General features: G+C 35.8%; 1 long non-coding RNA gene across 1 annotated transcript in view; it reads right to left on the minus strand.

Moving 5' to 3' along the window:
- LOC135304713 (uncharacterized) overlaps window positions 1-17,427 on the minus strand; it is a 149,110-nt gene that overhangs the window by 45,553 nt on the left and 86,130 nt on the right. The window lies entirely within an intron of this gene.

The raw sequence follows: 17,427 nt of genomic DNA on the forward strand, positions 1-17,427 counted from the left end.
CAACTGAAGACAAGCCTTTGTTACCACATGTTTTTGCTCCTTAAGCTGGCAAATTGTTCACTCCCAGTTGTTAGGAATATAGTTAGTAATTAGTGGAAATAAACGTTGTATAAAAATATATGTGTATAAAATAAACTGGCGGGGGGGGGGGGGGGGGAGAATCCCTTTTTCCTTCAGGTTGGGAAATCTAGGCAACCACAAAACCATGAAACCGTGGCAGATGGACATCACGGCATTTGCATCCGAAGAGATAAGTATTCATCAGCACCGATGCCAAAAGACACAGGTGCTGATGGCCCAGACAAGATGCCTGTTTGTGGAGACCAGAACCATCAACACCTCGAATCTGAATGCCAGATTCCGGGAACCAGGGAAGTGGATCATTCTATTCCCGGACGTAGGCTTTGTGCAGCCCAAGCCAGACAAAGAAACCAACTTGAATATGAAGAACTCAGAAAGAAACAAAGACTTCCTGCCGCACGCGAAATACACTGTATAAGAACTGCTACCTTGAAGCAGTTGATGTGGACGGGGAGGTCTAGGTACCAGTTGGTCCTTTCCTCACATTCACCCGCATCCTTCCCAGGGGTGATACGCTGTCCGTTTTGGTGGTGGCTGTCAAGACTGTTTTTATGGTAGTGAAATAAATTTTATTTTTCATATTTTTATTAAAATTGGCTAATTTTCATTTTTTATTTATAACATAGTGAAATTAAAGAGAACCCTATGTAGACAGAATAACCAGAATTACCATTTTAGGTGGTCAGTACAATTGCACTGCATAAAAAAATCTTACTGATAAGATCCCACGTGCTTTCACCAATCCTATTCTTCTGCCTCTTTTCTCAAATAAAACCCACCTCAATATTTACGTTTCCCCTATGTCCAAGTATTTTCACATACACCTCATGTCCTCCCAGCAGAAGGACAGAAAACCACAAGTGTCATATGTTGGTTACACGGTGCTATGCTATTCTGACAGGCATCCGTGCCCAAGCTGTGAGGTCTTCTGTTAGCTTCTGGCCTGAATGCTGCTTTAGGAAATGAAAGGAAGAGTAGCTGAGACTGGTGAATATGCAGCCACATCCATGCATTCCTGGCAAGAGAAGAATACAGCAAGTCCTTCCCCCAGCTTCCTGAAACTCTGCTTATATGTTTCACAACAAAGAAGACTTGGGCCTTTCCAATAAGTCTGAGCCCAAATCTCCACAAAAGTTAGATAGGGTGGGGTTTCTTAACTTCTTAGCAAGGAAAAAAGTGAAAAAACCCCCCTGTATTTGCCTCAGATATCTTACTGAATAACAACGACAAAATGCATTCTTATATTGCAGACTGTGCTAAAAACCAGCCAGATATGGACTATTATAATGTATTCACATGGAAATAATGATGTGGTCTGATGCCTCAAGATTTTTTACCAGGCACCTCTCATCTTTCAGTATTGACACTTTGAATTAATCCTTCTGCTACTCTTCCAACACCAATAATATTGACTTTCTGGATATAAAATCATATGCAATTTATATAATTTTTCTCAGGTAATTATACACGCTGGAAACCCTGTAAGCTAACTCAGAAGGAACTTTCTGTTTTATCACACAGGTCATCAATTCTGCATGGTGCATGTACAGTTTGGAGACTGGAACTAGCTGTGTGACCAGAAAATACTCTTGCACAACTCCTTTTCCTTTCTGTTGGACTGCTTCATGCTTTCCTACTTAACTGACTTGTAAACCCACTCATTAAATAGTGCTGGGTTTATGGAAAAAGAGGAGGAGCAGAACTAAAAGGAAAGTAGACATGAAATCACTCTCCCCACCACTACCTCTAGGAATTTATGATGTTGAGTGTGCATCTGCAGCCACACTACTGTGTTTCTCCAACATGTTTCTCACTTTACTTCTGCTCGGCTGAAAGGTGCCTGTGGGATGGATCACTTGGGTTCTAGTACGCAGTTGTAAAACGGAAAGGGAAGGTGAGCAAATAACTGGAATTTTTGAAATAGCTCCAGAAAATTTTTTAAGAAGCATCATCAACATTCAAACTAACTTCCCTGAAAGATCTGTGTTTACCAAATGTAGTTATCCAACGACATCAATTTAGTTGCATATCTCATAAACCTCCATTAAGACTTTGCTAAGACTTTTCTCTGCAATGGTGGAGGTATATTTACAGTCAAGTAAGAGTTACATAATTTATTCACTTGAGGAATCCAGGGTGAGGGAAAATAAACTTATAAACGAAGGGGAACTGAGGGTAGGATTACAAAGAAAAGAGAATATTTTGATAGATAAAATAACCATTTTATTGTAAAGTGTGGAGAACAGTACAGCATAAAATGTTCAGAATTAAGTATTTATTTTCATTGTTAGGAAAAACTAAACTAGTAAATACAAAATAATGGTGGTGAAAAAAATAAGAAGTGATGAATGATCAAGTAATGATCTTTCCCTTTTTATTATTTAAAATAAACTCTTATTTAAAACTGGATCACAAGAGACATTTCTTTTGCATTAAAATATCAGTATCATTCTAGTCACAGAGAAAATATTTGGCTCTTTAACACCAGATCCAAATTAAAGACGTGAATCCAGGATCACAATAAAGCCTGTCTTGCAAGCATTTTGTTTAACTGCAAAATACCTCTTTGACATTAAGAAGACTTAGATTTTTTTTTTTCATTTCACAAAAAAATGTACTTATTATATGCACTATTTTAGAAAGCTATTTTTTTTTTAGATTTCAGTAGATTTTTCTGTTTGGATTTTGATATTGAATCCTACTTACATGCTACTAATTTTGGTTTCAATCAGCAGGCTAAAGCTCAGGCCCCTAACTGATCTGAATGCCAACCTGAAAAATTAGTTAACCAGTCTATTAAAATTGTATAATTAATTTTAATTATATACTGTGTTATATTGTCAATTCTAATTTCATTTTTTTGTTTTTAATACACACAACAGTCCAGTTTCCAAACTCAATGGAAATCTGACATTTAGTTTTTCCCTCTTTTGAACAAAAATTGTCTGAGATGATTATATAAATTTCTATTTTTTTTTTCCAGTCAGCTTAAAATTACCAGTACCTTGAGCACTTAGATCAGTAGGTGATTACAAGAAGATAAGGAAGACAGCACCGCAGGTGATTTCCTGGATCATTACATCCACAGTTCCATTATTATTGGCAGAATTACTCAACAAATAAAACTGATTATCACACATATATTACAAATGAGGAAGGAAAAAAGTCCTTAAGTTAGACTTGTAAATATGAAAGCTAATATTTTCAAATGAATCCTGGCTACATAAGTCTTCAGGAATTTTTCACTTCCTGCTGAGGGATCGAGACTATATTCTAAATTACATTATGAAAAAGCACATTTTCTCCCCATACTGAAAACTTGCAAAATTTTGCTTATGCTTTTTAATAATGCTTCAATACATCTTTGAGAATTTCAATGAGGAAAGTAATAGGATAAAAATATTAATATATATTTTGGGCCCAGAAAAATTGGGCAATGAGCTCACATTAGCATACATGTTGATAATGTGATGTATCCATCTACAGAATTAATTTTTTTTCTTTAGAATTTATCTTTTACTGCTTCACAGAAACTTCAAGAACACCCATTATCGTGGGATTTGATATTTGAATCAATGGGAACCCTAGTCCATTTCCATTTTTTTAAAACAGCATGAGAGCTATCTGCAGAAAATAAGTTTACATTCCCTTTGTGACTTCTCTGTCCTACCTATGAATTTAAAAGGAAAGTTTATCTTTTTTATTTTATTCTCAGAAATAGGTCACGGTGACTTCTAGAAGGCTTAGCATTAAGGAATCTCTTTTCCTTTAGGAGATACAAATCTTAATGAAGAGAGCCAAAAATGTCTTACTCTTTAGAATAGGTTTATTACTGATTTATCAGTTCATTATCCTCCTAATTTCCCCATTTATAAATCTGATTAACTCTTGGACTATCCTCATGTCACTGTCTATGAGATATTACATTAAATCCTCTGATGACTTACTAAGATCATTTCCCTGACTTTCCTGAACTCTATAGATATTTTACGTGCCCTGAGGGAAAAAAAAAATACAATCGTATAGATTTGAAGCAAAAGAACTCTAAAGCTATTTAGAACTATTAGTCCTGAAATCTTGAGAAAATCACTTTAAATAACAACAATGTTGGTATATTCCTAGAGATGTTAATATACCGGTCCTGAATCTCCCTCCTCACTATGTTGGTATTAGAAGCATTTAAATGTAGTGTTATTAAAAGGTGTCAAGTATTCTTCTAATTTCACATCCTCTTTAGTATCTGCATTTCAGTAGTGAAAGAAGGGGAAGAAGAAAAGAGACAATGATAAATTTTCTTCAGAGCCAGCAATAGTTCCTTTCAAGCCCTGCCCCCTGCCCCATCTTCCTCCTTGCCCATTTTATAACACTATTTGTTAAAACAAAGTCTCTGATTCTAAGAGAGGACAAAAGGGTTAAATGCCTTGGTGATCCAATTCAAATACATTGTAAAAATTCTTCATCATAAAGAAGAACAGACATTATGGTGTACTTTGCGTACTTCAAAATTACATCTAGCTGTTCACCCAAAGAACTTAGGCTGCTACATTAAGCCTAAACAGCATAAGAAATTAGAGTCTTCTCAATGTATTTAGTTTCACTTCAGGGATGGTAAAGTGCTTTGCTAGCTTTTCCATTTTCACCATTCTGAATAATTAATTGTTTTAAATGCCATTTACATTTTCTGACGTATTTAAGCAATACTTAAAATTTCATAAATAATAAGCATGCATAATTTGTGTTTCAATTACTGAATTTATAATCTCCCTGAATGCTATTCAATGCATTAATAATGTACTTTTGGCCAAAAATTTCTAGATAGATGGCTTTCTAGTATATATTATTTCCCCTGGAAGTACATTTCTCAAGCTTTTCTTCATCCTATAGCTGGAAATAAAAGCAATGTGCTGGCTGCATGTATTTAGATTTCAGGATTTATAGCTAATTACATTATAAAATGCAATTATAGCCATATTTTCCACTCTATAATTACAGAGCAATTGTTAAATATAACTTAAACTACTTCAATATTTGTTAGAATGGAAATTAGTAATTAAAATTTGCTGCAATGAATCTGGTATATTCTACAAATAGTTCTTGTTCCTAATCCTTTCTACTCAAAGATGATACCTCATCTCCCATCTAGTCTGTGGCTCTATTCCATGTAGAGAATTACTGGAAATATAACAAATTACTGGAAGTAAAGCCATAAAAGCCCAGTGTTCCTCCTGATATGTTGTTGTGGTTCATCCCCAGCCAGCAGCCAAGCCCCATGCAGTCACTCACTCATTCCACCAATGGGATCAGAAAGAGAGCTGGAAGACTAAAAGGTAGAAAATGCATGAGTTAAAATAAAGACACTTTAACAAGGAAAGCAAAAGCTGCACCCACAAGCAGAGCAAAACAAGGCATTCACTTACCACTTGCCAGGGGCAGGCAGGTGTTCAGCCATTCCAAAGAGAGCAGGGCCCCCTCACATGTAACAATGACTTCAGAACACAAATGCCATCAATATAAATGATCTTTCCTCTTTCTTCCCCCACATTATATACTGCCCATGATTTCATACAGTCTGGGGTATCCCTTTGGTCAGTTTGGGTGCCCTGTCCTGGCTGGTCTCCTCCCAAGCTCTCAAGCACTCCAAACATCCTCACCAGAGTGGCACTGGGAAAAGAAAAGGGCTTGGCTCTGTGCAAGCCCTACTCAGGATAACATAAACATCTCTGCATTATCAAGCTGCTGTTCAACACAAATCCAAGACATAGCCTCATACCAGCCACTGTCAAGAAGATTAACTCCAACCCAGTCTAAACCAGCACACATACACTGTGAATGAATAATTTTTGGACTAAAACAATCGTTACTGAGGAAGATGTATTGGCTGTTATTGGTAAAACTAATTGCTTAAATGTTCCATTGTTATCTCCTTTTGTTGCATCCCAGGACATAGAGGGAGATCCTGAGGCAGGGATGCCTTGGGAGGCGACACCCCTTTAGATCAGAGTGAGACATAAAGATCCTCTCCCACAGTTCCTCACAGTAATATATTGATGACCCAAGTTACATCACCCTTGTTCTCCTCCCCAGTTCTAGAATGTTTCTCACTCTCCCCATTGGTCCCCATTCCTCACTGCTCTTCTCCTGGATCCCAGTTGGTTTCTCCCCGTATTCCTGCCTTTGCACCGCCCTTGTCCCTCAGATCTGATGCTCCACCTCCCTTGTCCCATATAAAACACTGGACCCTCTGGTGTTTCTTGTTCTTCTGTCCCTGGACCCTTTCAATGTGTTGGCTAATGAACCACACCTGGAACTCCAAACAAAGAACTCCTCCCGCTGCTTTTCCTGTCGACCTGCAATCACCATCCATAGCGTGAGCATCTAGTGCTCACTGAGCTATCCCTTTCCTAGAGAAGACACTCTTAGGAAGGCGGTGGTCTTGACAGCTGCTGCTGTGCCCCCGCATCCTTTCCCCTCTAATAAGTTCAGCCTGCCTTCTTTTTTTCCCATGGTTTTGAAAAGAAGCCATTTTAGTGGGGGAACAGCAAGAGACTCAAGGGATCTCTAAGTCCATTATATGTCTGTTATAAATATATTAAGACAGATTCAGTAAATTTGGAGAAGCAATAACTTAGAGTAACTACAGCTGTCTTATACTGAGGGAGTCACAGTTAATAATGGCAGACACTACAGCCACTTAACCTTGCTTAGGGACTCCATCAGATGGAAATACAATGAGATCACATGGGGTTTCTACCACTGGAGTGCCTGGAAGAAACCACTCCTAAACAGTCTTCATCAGCTTTCTGAACTTAGACTTTTCTTCCTCTTTCATTTTTTGGGGGTTTTTTGGTTACATTTTTAGGGTGGTTTTGTTTGGCTGGGTTATTTTTTGGGGTTTTTTTTTGTTTATATTTTTTTGGCTGTTGTTGTTTTGGTTTTGTTTGTTTTCTATTTTAATTATTAAACATACAAACTGGTATTAGTGAGAAATTGTGACTGTTGTTAGACATCAGTCAGGAATCTCCAGTGATCAGGAGCACGTACACAAACATTTATAGTGAAAGTACCATCCAATAATTGTAACAGAAGGCCTTTGGCAACTAATACTTAATTGCTCTGGTCTGTTTGAATCTTCAGTGAACAGTGTTACCAGGTAATTCTCTCAATTTAAAATAAATGTAATTGCTAACAAAGCCATATGCAACCTGCACAGTGAATGGTTCAGTGATTTGTGACTAGAATTTCACTTAGGCAAAGATTCATAGTGGAAGCTCAAGCTATCAAAATAATTCTGATTACACTGCTTAGTATAAGGATCAGGCTTAGGCTGAAGGAATTAATTTGACTTCTTTGAGTCAGAGACTAATAGCAGTTCTTTTTACTGATGTAATTTACTATTGTCAGATATTCATTTCATTGCAGTTATTTATTAACAGGAGGCCAAAGGTAGCTTTATTTCAAAAAAATAAAACTAACTATTAAAAGCAAACCCCTGAAAGCAATCTACCTATTATATATGTGTTATATTAATATAAGTTAATCTTCAAAGTAAGCCTTACCCTATTACTTTTAAATTTAGGGGACCACATTGCACACAGAAAATCACACACAGAATCACCAGGCAGGAAGAGACTTTTAAGGTCACTGAGTCCAACCCAATACCTCAACTAAACCATGGCACTGTGTGCCACACCCAATCTTTTTCAAAACATATCCAGGGAGGGTGACTCCACCACCTCCCCAGGCAGCTGACTGCATTTCTTTATCACTATATCCATAAAAAACTTTTTCCTAACATCCAACCTAAATTTCCCTATTTATGTAAGCTACATTATTTTTACAGTCAATTTAAAAGTTAACAAAAATGAACAAAGAAAATGAAGCAAAAAAAAAGCTTTGTATGTTCATATCTCACCAATACCTTGTAGATGGCAACAGCATACCCTTCTCTCACGTGAGGTATCACAATTATGCAAGTCTGAGAGGCTTTTACTTGTCCCCTTGTTTTGTCTTCTGTTAAAAGTATTGACAATATTAGAAGTCTCAAAAAAAGATGTTGTTAAATGATAAATTTTGTAATATACTGCAACCTTCACCTTCCACATCCAACAAAAATATTAACCTCAAGAACAACAACAATAATAGAGAAAATAACAATAACAGCAATAATAGAGAAAATAACAATAACAACAAATCATATACTTGGAGGTCTCATTATTTGAAGTTTATTGGGTTATGTAAAAGAATATATGTTTTTTACAACCATAATATGAATTATCCATACAAAGAGATAAATTGATATTTGTAAACTAATGAAGGCTACCTGGACAAGCTTTTCACCCACATGCATTACCTCATTACCCTGCGAACATTCAATAACACAGTTGAACATAAAATTCATACGATTATATAAACATGACATATCAGGAAAGTGAAAGAATATGAAAATTGTTTTAATTACCTATGACTAAATATTTGTTTTGACATTTAATTTCCATAGATGCCTGGAGTAAATGATGGTTATGGAAGGTGAGCAACATATACTGGTACAGAAACTTCCCGGATTTTTGTTTCTCTGTCAAGTGGAAATAGAAATACACCACCCCATCTCTGATACCTTTCCCCCTAAAGTTAATGGAACTTTTTAGACATCCACAATCAACTGAATCCATAAACAGAAATTGCATTATCTTGGCTGAGATAACTAATAATAAATCCCTCATAACAAATGTGTACTGGCCAAGCAATGGAAAGTGGTGCTTGAACGAATACTGACTTGAATTAGTCATCCTTTAAAGCACTGCAGTGTTTGGGGACAGTACATTGTGTCTGTATTAGTGCTGTAGCTGCTCCAAAGGGCATTTGAGTCACAGAAGGCATTAGAATTTGTATAATTCAAGTACATAACTCCCTTGACACAGCTGTGATGGCTTTAACTACATTTAGCACAGTGACAGAACCAAGTTCACATGACTTTGTTCTTCAGCTCCTGGGCAGGCTTGAGTGAGAAGACACCCAGCCTCTCTGCCTGAATAAAGCTGCCATACATAGATGTATGAGAGACAGCTGAAAGCTATTTCACCCTTCTGCACCTGTTTGAAACCAAGCAGGAGTCACAGTTTACTGATAATGTGCTCAGAAGTACTCTGCCCACCTGTTGCCTTGTTAGGGAAAGTGTTAAACGCACTGGAAAGGAGCTATTGTCCCTTAAGACTCTTAATTATACTTGGTGTTAATTATGAATACAGTTTGTATTCAACATTTCTATTTCAGTATAAAGTTACAACATCACACAAACAACATTCTCTATTTGGCAACATCTCAATTATGCTATAGACAGACTGACTGCTTGAGAGGAAAATAAATGGATAAGATCATTAGGCACAAGAAGTAAAACACAGATCAACAAGTCATATTTACATAACTGTCAAATCAGCTTCTGCCAGACAGCTGAGTAAGTTCTTCCTTAAGGAGAAGTTTCTTTTGGTATCTTTCACACAGATTCCTGCACCTGCACAATGAGGTTTAAAAATACCAGGTGCCTTGCACAAGCTGGCGATGTGAACATGCAGAGTAAGGTCCAACCTAGTGAGTGGCACATTTAAATGCACAGTTATCTGAAGGAAACCAAATACAATTTGCTGACTCTCTAACTGAAAATAACCTATAGTAATAAGGTTAAAGTGAAGAAAGTGTGCAGCAAATCACACCATGAAAATCCAGCGTCCATAAAGGAGACAGAGGAGTCCTGCAACTTTATTTCAATAAAGGGAGAGAGTCCATTGGGGCATATGCCTGTGGGGTTTTCTCTCTCAAGGTTTCAGAGGGCACAGCCTCTTTTTACCCCAAACTCCTTTCCCCATCAGCTGAGGTACCAGGAAGGTACAGTCTTCCCAAACCACCTACCACATATCCCTCCTTGAACCTACTATTTTACTCTACAGTCCATAAGTTCAGGCTTGTGCAGACCCCCTTGATTGTTTCAAGAGCCAAGGTGTCCGGGCTCTGTAACAAACCTGCTGCTTGAAGTTAGTAGAGACATCAAGCCCCATTTCAAAGATGTTAGCATCCATCCCTTCACCCATGAAATTGTTTGTAAAGGCATTAGCGCATATTTTCCCTATCAAAGTCATTACCTCATACTGTTCCATGGTGCATGATGTACTGAGGAGAATGAACATTTAATGACCAGATGGTCCCAGCTGCATCCACAGGCCTCACTGGAGGGCATAGTTGAGCCGCTCAGACATGGCAGAGCAAGGGTGATGTGTCCAGAAAGCTCAGAGAATGAGGCAAAGAAGCTGACTCTCTCAGCACAATGGGAACAGAGAGCAGTCTTTGTTTTAGATAACAGCTCTCCACAGTTTCCTGGATTAGCTGGAGATGGCAGAGCCTCCCTCAGCTAATCGGACTAGTGTAGGGAGAATGAACACAACTTCAGCCAATGCAAAGGACAAAACCCAGACAATCAGCAAAATAATTTGGAAGAAAGCAACAGGCTTGAGCTGGTTTCAGCCCACATAGTCCCTCCTGGCATGTGGGGACACCCAGTGTTGGGAGGGTGAATGTATCACAAAGACTGGCAATGGGAAATACATTAGTATTGTGTTTGAACTGTGTATTATTATTGCTGTATTTTGACAAGTGCAATTTGCAAGTGTTGTGTTTTCAGCATATATTGTGTCGCTCTGCTAAATCAGAAATCCAGTGTCACACAACCTGGGAAGAGCATTTGACTACAGCAGTCTCACTGTCCTATTCCACTTTAATTGCTAGCAAATGCATTTTTTTTCCTGATTGAGTGTGCTTTGCCCATGACAGTAACTGGTAAGGGATGTCTCTGTCTGTACTTCAGTGCATGAGTCTCCTTGTCCTGTTGAGGAGAGCAGCTGAGTGGGAGTCTGGTCAACCCAGATCAACTCACCACAGGGACCTCCATTTAAAAAGACAAGTAACGAACTACTGTTTAGTCTTGACCAATTCAATTTCAGAATCATAAAAAAATTCTAATTACAAATAGAACAATATGACTTGCAAACTAATTGTGAGATGAGCGTGTAAACCATTCATCATCTATTGTTAAGTGACCTTGTTTTTGCCATTGAAAATCTGTTCCACAGTAAGAGTTCCACTGCTTTGTACTTCAATTCATACAAAGGAAAATGTAAATGAGGCTGTAGGAAGACTCTGTACCAACTCCAGAAATGGAGAGCTAACAGTGAAATATCACTGCATTTCTTCCTTGCTCAGGACATAGTAATATTGTATCTGACTACTCAAGAAGGGATTATAAATCATGCTGTAGAGATTAACTAACCCTCACGAATCATTCATTGCTTTAGAGCATTTGTCTTCCCATGGATAAGATTCCATAAGTAACAAGACTTACTGGGATATACATGCATTAAAAAGAAAAATGCTTTAATGCACAGGTTAAGGTGAATGTTCACTCTAACACAAAATGACATTAATGCTACAAAATCCATATCAGTCTAACTTACATCTAAAATTCTATTACTACATTATTGATTAATCACTTGAACTTTAAATTTAGTTGAGAATTATCTGAATGATTCAAGTACTTTATCAATTTATTTTAGAATACCTTGCTTGTCAAAATGAAGGGACTGGAAGGTGTTCTTTACCTGAGACATAAAATTCCCTTTTACATAGTTGCCTATGAAAGTACATAGTACAATCTTAAATTTATGTTACAAAACCAATAAGCATTGGAATAACAAGCAGAAATATTTCAGATATTTCATATTGCTTTCAAAAATATAATTTTTAGCAAATACTTTTATAATTTTTACTACTGTAGCCCACATTGATGAAAGCCAAAACTTTATAATGCACTACTAAATCTCAGCAGAATCAATATTCAGTATTTGCTAAAACTGAGCATCTATAGGAGAAGAACATGTACTACCAAACCAAGCTGCAAGTAGCAACTGGAATTTGTTCTAGCTGCTTTTTCCTAAACTATCTGGCAAAAATCTCAGTCATGGAGAGAATTTCTCTTTCGTATCATATCTAATCTGTCATTTCCTCTATATAGTTAGTAAAATGTTGTATCATTAAACAGTATGTGGCTCGCTAGATCTCAAATCATGGAGGGAAATGAAATATTTCTCTTACCCTGAACTTTTATTCTATATTGAAATTAGGAAAGTTTAAGTGCATTGTTTTCAGTTGGGTCCAAATTTAGCCTGATGTGATTCATATAAAGAAGGATTTGTATGAAGACTTTTACTAAAAGTTCCTTGATTGAAGAAAAAAAACCCCAGCCCAGCAATCAGATAACAGAACAAAATTAAAACCAGAAAGTAAGGATAACTAAAGATACAAAAGTAAGGGTACAATTTGAAATACTGTGCCATGAAGATAGAAGGAACAAAATATTCTTGAGGAATGCTTTCTAAAGAGAAAACCAAATAAATAAATAAACTACTTATCTGTGTCCTGACATCTTCTCCTTTTTAGGTACAAATACAAGACTATCAGTCAAGAGATTCTAACCATTCTACCAGGAAAACATCAAGAATTTTTAACTTGATAGTCCATCTAAGTGGGCTAAATTTTTTTACGCTTCCTCTGACTTGAGTACATTGCATATATTTCTATTTATAAAACATATTTGCTTAGGTTTGGGTTTCTTTTTTGATGTGGACATCATCTTTAACTTTGCATATGGTAGAAAGGACATTGAACTCTAACTCATACATTTTTACAAAGATAAGTCTGCAATGTGCACATGTGCAGAGACATGTGAAAGCATTTGCTTCTTCTGAGATACTGGATGTATAAACTAAGCAGCCTGTAATATTTACACTCAAGCATCTAATTTAACTCTTGATGCCAATCCTTTTCAGACACGTCTTCCAGTAAAGGTGGGCAATTTTTCTACCATCTCAACATCTCAGAGTAGAAAACTTTTCAGTCAGATGATTAGGAAGCACTATAGTTATATAAATGATCCCACCCAAAAATGTGTTTAAGATCAAATGATGCTTTATATTGATTGATTTTTTTTTAAATTTACAGTTACATGATTGACAGCAACTGAAATTAAGTTGCTTAACAATTTACAAACTGTTGGGATAAAGCTTTCTGTTTTCTTGCTAAAATAAATGTATAATTTATGCTGTAGATGACTAAATTATTTACCTGAAAAACACTGTTTCAAATTTATATTGAATGAATCACACTCCATACACTTAAAAGTGTTCTTACTCCAGTGTGATACATATGCTGATAAGAGATTCATTTACAGGAGTCACACTGTAAGCTTCAGGGAAAGAGGATTTATTATTTTTCCCTCTAGCAGGAACTTTTATATGTACTTCCGTTAAAGATCATATCCCACATATTCTTCCCAGTGCACCACAACCAGGACTATTTAAAGCTAATGTTTATCTCTAACTGACTGATTCAACAGATCAGCCAAATTACATGCTCAGACTCTAATTATCTTTAGGACAAAACACGTACTATGTTTTTTCGTTTTTATTTATAAAACAATGTGATGAGAATATGTCCAGACATTGCTTTGATCATATCTGATACATTCTCATAATTTTACTTTCAATGCAGATTCCATTATCCTGATTATCCAGATTATCAAGTTTAACTAAGAGTAGAGAAAAAAGAAACGTGAAATCACTATCCTGAAAACCAGAAAGGGACAAAAAGTGTTGCCAATACAAGAAAGCATTTAGGAACTGAGCAATTTGGCACCAGCAATCATCAGAGGTAAGACTGAGGTGATTTAATAATTATACCCCAGGCTCTCATGGGAATACAATCAGAAAAAACCAAGAGCCTCTAATTTACAACCAAAGCCAGTCAACTTAGTCTACTACCAGTGACTAATTAAATTGAAGAATGCTGGATTTCACAAGGATTTTGGAACTATCTACAGCCTAACAGCAAGATGAGAGTCAGTATTTCACTGAGACAGAAATAAGAAAGCAGCTGCAGTGCTAAGCAACAGAACACAGTGCTAGGCAACAGAACACAGTTTGATGATTTGTGCCCCAATTATGTCTATAGTACCTTCCAAACATGCAGAGAGTTGAAACTCAAAATTTCTTCCACTTTCTGTATTTGATTCTTTTTGTCTTAGCAGAAATCAGTGGGTACTGGACAAAAAAATATAATCTAAAGCTAAGGCCAGGAAATATGAAAGAAGGAAACTAACAGAAAAACTGAAAATAAACATTAATGTGATTCACTGCTGTATAGTCTATTTCTAGCTTGGATATTATGTCAAACATATTTTCTCACAAACACACTCACAAAAGGGTACTGGGATTTTTTGAGATATACCAAACATCACAAGAGAGAGATACTTCTTGTGAGATATCTTTTTGGTGAGATATTTCTCCAGTAGACAGCAACTAGTGAACATTACAATCAGGGATGTTAGGAACTTCCTCCCAACAAAAAGGTTGATTATCTGTTGAAAAATCTTAAATACAGTGATTAAACAACAGATTTATCTCCGGTAATCAAATATAATTCAGGCCCAAATTTCTGTAACTCATCCTAGACCTAGCCAATTTTAGGTTAATTGGCTCTTCTGGATAAAGTTATGACAATTCTTAAACTCTTTGCAATATTTAATCACCATTTAGTGCTGGGACTCAGTCTGAAAACTGTCCCTTAGTGTCTTTTTTCTTGTCTTTCAAGCAGCAAACAGTTTATAACATTAATTCTATGGCAAAAGCAAACTTTGCAATGAAGAATTCAACTACAAGAGTCTTCCACATGTATTGCTGTATAACCAATATTTTAAGCAATGGACCAGAGGGAATATTTTTCCTGCTCAGAATCACAAAATCAGAATTAGCCTCTAGAGAAGGAGACATTACTATACAGTGGGATTGTAAGCAAGTCTAAACCTTTATTTTATATATTCCTTTGATATCTTTCTGTTTGTAAAGGATACAAGCAGGTAAAGATGTATGTTGACTGCAGCTGGTGCTGGTAAGAGCAAGGCCAAACAGAGTGATCCTTCTGTGAAGCTGGCCTGTGTAAACATATGGACTTCACTTATTGACACTTGTGCTGAAGTGGTAAATCTGCTATTTCCTTTGTTGGCTTGATTTTATAAAATATTTGTTTAAGCATGTTTACACAGCTTGGGGATAATTATTTGCTAGGAAATTACATCTCTCCAGGCCTTCTATCTTATTTTCATATTTGTCAGCTCTTCCTATCAGGCTACCTTTCAGAGTACTGTTAATTCATATTAAAGTCAAGCTGTGTTTATATTACACAATATTTTTGTTCACTACAATGATGGAAAATATGTATAAATAAATGCCTTGCCTAGGATTTTGCTTGTTCTTTACATTGAAGACTAATTGAAGGAGACATATAGTGCTATTTGCAAAAAAATGTTGTTGAAATATTTTTAAATTATAATTATTTTGGTCTCCAGATCAGCTCAAATGTAAATGCCAAGTATTTTACAGAACAAGTTGTTTTTACGTTGCTCTGTGGTTGTTAGCTAACTCATCACAGGACAGGAGAACAGTGATTAACAGATATTATATTTAATAAAATGCCAAGTTCATAAGGATTTATAATTAAGAACTCAAAAAATAATTTCCATTAATTTTATATAGTTCAGAATGATACTGAAATATTATTAATAATAAAGACTATGTGTCTTTCCTTGGGGTTTTTCTACACCACAGAGGAGAGAGCAAATCCATTGACATCTGCAAAATAAGAATATCAGAATCTTTTTTCTAAAATAATTTAAGGGAGTAAACAAACAGAAGAAACCCCACTATTATGATATAAGTTTTGAGGAACCTCCCTCAAAACCCTAGTGGGCAAGTACATGGTACAATAGTACACCCATTGAAAAATTTTGGGGAGGATCAATGGCAAAAAGACAGATTTTTCAGGGGATTGGAAATACTTGAAAGTAGGAAACAAAGTATTTAACATGGAAACTCATTTAAAATGCAAAAAGTATGAAACTTATATTAATAAAGAGATAAATATGGGGATAATGATTCTAGACACTTTGGAAATTAAACAGTCATGCATTTTCATTTGCAAGAGAAACAAAACAAGAAATTACTAATAATCTACTCTGTGAAGGTCAAAACTCTTTAAATAACTACATAAACATAGAAACTTAGTACAGTGTTGTAAACAGTACTCATTTTCTTAAAGAATTCATTGTAAATTAAGATATATTTGTGCTTTTATAAGAAGTCTTACCTTGCAAAATAACACCAGCCTAACAGAAATCACAAATACTTTATCTTCTTGTTCTGTAATCTGTTTTATGAGAACAAGAAGCATTTCTTTTCATGAATGCTTCTGCTGACATGACTAAAATTAAACAGTGTTTTGGGGAAGATATTAGATTTTATCCAATAAATACTAGTTAAGACAACAGAAATGCTGATCATCCTGTAAAAGCTTGTGTTGTTGTGCAACATTATTGAGGTAAAGGAGTTATAAAGCGAGAACTTCTGAAACTTACAGAAATAGGAGTTATTTTTGGTAACATAATTGTATATTCTTTAGTCTTTTATAGGTTCATCTTTGATTAGAGTTCAGCAGCAACTTCATTTTAAAAATATAAAATTAAAAAAAAAAAAGAGACAAGGTTAAAATGAGCAATGAGTACAACCTTTTCGGTTTCATTTATTTATGACCCACATTTGAGAGAGCAACTCCTACTCTGTAAAAATCAACTCTGTTACACATAGCCAACATGATCATTGTATTTTTGCTGTGTCCCAATTTAAAACATACTAATTTCATTAAGCACGGCAAAATTATCACGAACAACCAGACCAAAGCAATGTGGGCCAGGTGAAAATCTCTCAGCAATATTCATAGAATAGATATTAAAATTTATAATATTTAAATATAAATGAATTCATCCTTTCAAATACGTCTTCATTAATCCATGTTCTTACTCTGTACTATAAGATGTACAAAAAACAAGTGGGAGAATATATCTTATATGTGTGTTCATTACTTTGCTAGAACACATGTAACTGGTTTCTGATACTAACAGCTCATCAAACACAGTGTCTGCTGTCCTTTCCTATCCTGCCTATTTGATTCTATTCTTAATGCTTCTGTTAAACTCTGAATTCCATTTGCAAACTCTTTACAATACATAGTTCAGGAAACCATGGTATATATAGCAAGGTGGACAATTAGATACAGACAAGAGATGAACAGAGAATTCACTGTAAGTTAAAGAAATAAACAGAAACTCATGCAATTGGTTATCCTTTTCAACACAGGTCTTAGAATATCATTTATTAAAAAAAACCCAAACCTATTTATTTCCTGGATGCAACACAA

The sequence above is a fragment of the Passer domesticus genome, chromosome 1 (genome assembly GCF_036417665.1).
Source record: "Passer domesticus isolate bPasDom1 chromosome 1, bPasDom1.hap1, whole genome shotgun sequence".
Classification (NCBI taxonomy): domain Eukaryota; kingdom Metazoa; phylum Chordata; class Aves; order Passeriformes; family Passeridae; genus Passer; species Passer domesticus.